Source organism: Dendropsophus ebraccatus, chromosome 15 (assembly GCF_027789765.1).
Source record: "Dendropsophus ebraccatus isolate aDenEbr1 chromosome 15, aDenEbr1.pat, whole genome shotgun sequence".
Classification (NCBI taxonomy): domain Eukaryota; kingdom Metazoa; phylum Chordata; class Amphibia; order Anura; family Hylidae; genus Dendropsophus; species Dendropsophus ebraccatus.
Window position 1 is genome coordinate 72,417,015 of NC_091468.1, and position 7,018 is coordinate 72,424,032.

The following is a 7,018-nucleotide window of genomic DNA, read 5'->3' on the forward strand; positions in this document are numbered from 1 at the left end:
AGACTTAAATGTATAAACTGCTATTTTACAGGTGACTGAAGAGCGAAGAGAAGCTGAAGGGGAACTAATGGCCTTGGAGTAGTAAAATAACCGTCCTGATAACTGCATCGGCAGATCCGGTGAGTAATTACGGCCATATGTTAGAAGCAGTAAAATATATCATTTCTCCCAATGAGGAATACATTTCTGGCTAAGCTTTCCAGTTTAGCAATTAAAATCTGCAGCCAAGCAGCGGTGGTCTGTAAGGAGATGGCCTTCATTTGAATTTAGATGGTATAAATCTTACTGTTATGCTGTGTACTATTATAGGCAGCCACTCTGCTGTTGTGTAGCTGTTAATGAATACAAAGCTACTGGGAAGTCCTGCGAACGTGCGGAGGAGACCACTGGATCGCACATTGGGAGCTTGTTACAGTCACTTGCCGTCTTCCTGGGTTCTGACCACTAAAGACCTATGTGCATAATGAGGACGCCAGCACTCACGGCATGGACACCGCTCACTTACATAGTTTATCTGCTTAGAATAATTAGAGAAACTTTTTGTATAATCTTTTTTGCAGACTGCAGGACGGAATATATTTCTAAATAAAAGACAGAAAATCTAGAAAAGATTCCTGAGTGGTAGATTGATGAGTAGGTAATACATACAGTGGGACCATGGCCCCCTTCCCTCTTTGACACATCTCCATTGATTCTAAAGGTGTATATAGCCGAGCCAGTGTACGGCCAAAGAACGGCGCCAATCGCGGGAACCTGGTGGCGTTTAAAAAAAAGAAAGAAAAAGAAAAAGATGCCACCAGGATCCCTGCATCAATGCCGATCTGCTACTGTAAAAAAATGCTTTAAATGTGTTACTTTTGTGTTATATACAGTATGTGACACTGCTGGTGCGCGCCCTGCTCCGATACCTCTGTGGCCTCACAACCACCAACTCCCTCCACCCCGCATGCCGCCTTTGAGTTTGACTTCTATAATTTGACATTTGCATGTTTCATGCTTGACAAAGACCCAATGGGATGAGACGTTGCTGTATTTGACCTGCTGATGGAAAACATTTTAGACACCTTGAGGTTCACCAGATCTTCTGCCTTCGACACAGTTGACCATTCCCTCTTCCTACACCTCATTCATCCCTTGGTGTCACTAGCTCTGCCCTCTCCTGGATCTCCTCTTACCTCTCCAATCACACTTTTAGTGTCTCCCACTCCTCTCTTCGTCCCCCCACTGTTGGTGTCACCCAAGACTCTGTCCTTGAGCCTCTTCTCTTCTCCATCTATACCTCTGGCCTGGGACACATCATAGAATCCCACAGCTTCAGGTACCACCTCTACGCTGATGACGCTCAGATCTACCTCTCCGGTCCAGATGTCACCTCTTTGCTGCAGGGGCTGCCCTCTGTCCCCTGTCCCCCAAGTCCGCTGCCTTGGGGTCACCTTTGACTCTACCCTTTCTTTTAAAACTGCACAACTGGACAACTGTAACATCCCCATCTAACTCCCCTGCTCCCCTTCAGTCTATCCCTAACTCTGCTGCCCAACTAATCCACCTCTGCCCCTTGGCCAATCCCGTCACTGGCTCCCATTGCCCAACATATAAATTTTACATTGTTGACTATGATGTACGAGCCCGTCGTCCACAACCTTTCCCTTCCGTACATTTCTGTCCTGATATCCCGCTACCGTCCCTCACGCAACCTTCCATCCTCCAATGACGACCTTTTGTGCTCCCTATTGGCCTCTCTGAAACTCCCAAAGGGTATCATGACTTCTGGGTTATAGCTCCTTAAGGTGTTAAAGGGGAATATGGACGCTTTTTAAAACAAAATTCTTTCAAATTAACTGGTGTCAAAGTAACAGATTTGTAAATTCTATTAAAAAATCTCCAGTCTTCCAGTACTTATCAGCTGCTGTGTGTCCTGCAGAAAGTGGTGTATTCTCTCCAGTCTGACACAGTGCTCTCTGCTGCCACCTCTGTCCATGTCAGGAACTGTCCAGAGCAGCAGCAAATCCCCATAGAAAACCTCTCTGCTCTGCTCTGGACCTGCTCTGGACAGTTCCTGACATGGACAGAGGTGGCAGCAGAGAGCCCTGTGTCAGACTGGAGAGAATACACCCCTTCCTGCAGGACATACAGCAGCTGATAAGTACTGGAAGACTGGAGATTTTTAAATAGAAGTAAATTACAAATCTGTATAAATTTCTGACGTTAGTTGATTTGAAAGAAAAAGATTTTCTTTAAAGCGACTCTGTACCCACAATCTGTCCCCCCCCCCCCCCCCAAACCACTTGTACCTTCGGATAGCTGCTTTAAATCCAAGATCTGTCCTGGGGTCCGTTTGGCAGGTGATGCAGTTATTGTCATAAAAACAACTTTTAATCTTGCAGCGCTGTGTCTAACGGCCGGGGCTTACATTTGTATATGCATTAGGCTGGCACCATCTCTCTGTCCCTCCTCCCCGCCCTCCTCATCATTAGGAATGCTCCAGGCACATGGCTTCCTATTCCCCACCTGTGTGTATAATGAACATGGGCTGGATCGTTAATACACCTGTGCAAAGCTCAAACAGCAGTAAATGTTCCTGGATCATTCCTAATGATGAGGGCGAGGAGGAGGGACAGAGAGGTGGTGCCAGCCTAATGCATATACAAATGTAAGCCCCGGACGTTAGACACAGCGCTGCAAGATTAAAAGTTTTTTTTTATGACAATAACTGCATCACCTGCCGAACGGACCCCAAGACAGATCTTGGATTAAAAGCAGCTATCCGAAGGTACAAGTGGTCAGAGGGGCAGATTGTGGGTACAGAGTCACTTTAAATTTATTTAAACAAAAAGTACATTAATTATTTTATATTATATTTTAATTATTGTATCCTGTATGTTGTGTATATCTATAGCATGTACTCCTATAGTTGTATACTTGTTGGCCCGTATACAGTAGTTACCTATCATCAGATGTCCTCAGCAATAGACTAATGTACAGTACTTAGTTCATTGTATATTGGGACTGACTGGGGATAATGATGGACCCTTTGGAGAATACACCACTTCCTACAGGACATACAGCAGCTGATAAGTACTGGAAGGCCCTAAGAAGTAAATTACAAATTTATATAACTTTCTGATGCTAGTGGATTTGAAATAAAAAAAAATATATATTTTTGCTGTAGTACCCCTTTAAGAGGATAAAGCTAAATATATAAAGGATATTAGTAACTAATTACTATATTTTGATAGCCTGTTGCCAACGGGGTGCCTCCATGATGGGGAGAGCACCACACCACCCTGATAAATAACCCCTTAAGTCCCACTCGGTTGCGAGTATTGGAACATAGACAGGGAAACAACAGGGTGGCCACTTTTGTCAATGTCTAACTCAAGGTGTGAGTATTGCGATCATGACAAGGGCTTGCAAAGGCAGGCCTCCACCCACAGACAGCCGTTTCGGGGTTTTTGCCCCTCGTCAGTGTGTGGGTAGGATTCTGGCTAGTTGGAGGCACCCCGTTGGCAACAGGCTAGAGATATCTGGCTATTCCCGTGTTTTGAGACTCGTAACTGAGGCTCCACGGACTCTTGTTTTGCATATTTACATTTTTGGGGACATCAGTGGAGACTCTTGATTGAGTACTTCATTGGATTTTTTTTCGCTGTTCTCCTTGAGTTCAGTGATTACTGTGTTTTGTTGGTTGATTTGTCATTGCCCCAACTAGCCAGAATCCTACCCCACACTGACGAGGGGCAAATACCCCGAAACGGCTGTCTGTGGATGGTAGCCTGCCTTTGCAAGCCCTTGTCATGATCGCAATACTCGCACCTTGAGTTAGACATTGACAAAAGGGGCCACCCTGTTGTTTCCCTGTCTATGTTCCAATACTCGCAACCGAGTGGGACTTAAGGGGTTATTTATCAGGGTGGTGTGGTGCTCTCCCCATCATGGAGGCACCCCGTTGGCAACAGGCTAGAGATATCTGGCTATCACGTGTTTTGAGACTCGTAACTGAGGCTCCACGGACTCCTGTTTTGCATATTTATATTTTGATATCCATAAACTTAGATTCCAAGTTCCAGCTCTGCATTCAGCGCTTTGTTTCTACTTATTCCTATAGATAGACATCGGACATATGTGATGGATTAGAAATTATTAGTGTAATAACCGGACAATTCATGGTAGTCCTTCATCCTATAGTGATAGAACGACCAGGCTGCAGAGTGGGAGCTGGACGGGGATAGCAGCACATCTATATACAATCAGTGGGCGCCAATCATACACTATAGAAAGCGTCAGGGCCGGGACAAGGAGTTCTGGTGCCCTAGGCAAAGAAGGCAAATCACGCCCCCCCCATTTATTTATTTTTTTTATCATACATACATGTACCCTCGCTCATACATACATACATACATACATACATACATGCACCCTCGCTCACTCACACACACATACATACACACACCCTCACTCACACATACACTTACTTACTCATACATACATGCCCTCTCACTCGCATACATACATACATACATACATACATACATACATACATACATATATACAAACACACTCACACATACATGCACCCTCACACACACATACATACACCCTCACTAGAATATACAGTACATACATGCACCCTCACACACACATACATACACCCTCACTAGAATATACAGTACATACATGCACCCTCACTTACTCATACATACACACATACATACATGCACCCTCACTTACTCATACATACACACATACATGCACACTCACTCATACATACATTCATGCACACTCACTCATACACACACACATACATACACACACACACACACACACATACATACATACATACATGCACACTCACTCATACATAAACACACACATACATACATACATACATGCCCTCTCACTCACATACATACATACATACATACATATACATACATACATGCACCCTCACTCATACATACATACATGCCCTCTCTCACATACATACATACATACATACATACATATACATACATAAATGCACCCTCACTCATACATACATACATACATGCACCCTCACTCATACATACATACATACATACATGCACCCTCACACATGCACATGCTCAGTTATACACTAACCTCCTTGGGACTGGTCTCCTTCCTGGCAGACATCCTGGCTGTGCAGGGTCAGGCCCTCAGAAAAGGATAGCCTAGTCAGGCAGTGCAGACAGCTCTGCAGAGGCCTTCCTGATGATGAGGCTGTGTAGGCTTGTGCTGCCCGTCCTCTCCTCCACTATCCCCCAGATCCGACAGCCGGAGAAAGCTCAGGGACAGCAGCAGACAGTGGAGGATACCCAGCACCCAGTGTAAGTGCATCCTCTACAATCCCTGCTACCAGGTTCAGGCTTGTGGAGGCCCCTATGTGGTGGATAGAATAGCGCCCCCTGTAATTCACCACTAGATGGCGCCCTAGGCCATCGCCTACCCCTGCCTACCCTTTGTCCTGGCCCCGATCAGCGTCATCACTGTTATTATTGCCCAGATAGGGAACTTCCTCATTTTACACTGTGACCGCTATTATGGTTCTAATACATGGGACGATTACTGTGCAAAAAATCGTTATATTCAAATTTGAACAATAATCGTTTCAAGTGGAAGCAGTCAACATCACTGATCGTTCACTGACCGTTCAGTATAATTCCACTTCATCCCTTTGCTGGGATCTGCAAAATCCCTAGAGATGAGCGAACAGAACCGGCCCAATCCAGATACATCTCGAACTTTGCTTATTTGTTTCACTGCTGAACTTTCTGCACAGTTGGGAGGGGTTCAGGCAAGATGTAAAAAAAAACAAAAAATAAACCTATACTTATCTGTCCGTGGTCCCCCGGTGTCTCCTGGTGGCTCTCTGCTCCCGTCCTGGCATCTTCTACAGTGAAGGCCCGCTCAGCCAATCACAGGTCGTGGTGCTGCCCTGTCCTAGTCGGCCTGTGGTTGGCTGAGTGGGCCTTCACCGTAGAAGATGCCGGAACGGAACCAGAGGACGACCCCGAGGGAGCATGGACTGGTAAGTATAAGGAGCCGCCTTTAGAAACTGCATTTAAACAGCTAAGACCTACAGTCATTTACTTGTTTTATTGCGGTTCATTAAAGTTTCAGCACAAACCTGAACTGTACATTAACTCTTTGCATCCTATTATGTGCCTGGTACGTCATGGTTGGGATCCACCACCTAACCCTGGTACGTCATGGTGGCGCAAGGGGAGTTCAGAGAGGGGTCCTGCCGACACGCTGGCATCTAAGCATCTAAATGCAGCTGTCGAACCTGACAGCTGCATTTAAATGCTGTGTTCCGCATGTCCCAGGTGTCTAGTGGGATGCGATCACGGGGGGGGGGGGGGAGGATCCGTCTTTCTGGCTGGGCCCGGGCCTCAGTGTTGCGATGACGCTGATCCCGGCTCAGCAACACATTGCTCTGGTCTGCAGCAGGCCAGAGCAATGTATCACCGATCTCAGTAATCAGTGCTGTGTAAATACAAGTCCCCAAGTAACTAGGGACTCCTAGTTAAAGTAAAAGTCTTTTATTAAAAAAAAAAAACCCTCCCCTAATAAAAGTCCCAATCACCCCCCTTTTCCCATTTTATAAATATAAGTAAAAAATAAACATATTTAGTATAATGACGTGTGTAATTGCCCAAACTATTTTTAGTTTTTTTTTAAAAAGGTTTTCTTTTTTTAAAAGATGTCAAATAAAACTAGATTTGCATTTCCAGGGAAATACATAGTGCTTGAAAAGAGCGCCCCTTTACCAGTGACTTCCCTTTAAGAGAAACTTTAATCCTGGGTGCCGTCCCTTTAAGAGCGACTTAGGTCCCATCCCTTTAAGAGCAACTTGGCTCCTGTCCCTTTAAGAGCGACATCGGACCCTTTAGGAGCAACTTGGGTCGCTTTAAGAGCTCTTAAAGGGACCCAGGTCGCTCTTAAAGGGACCCAGGTCGCTCTTAAAGGGACCCAGGTCGCTCTTAAAGTGACCCAGGTC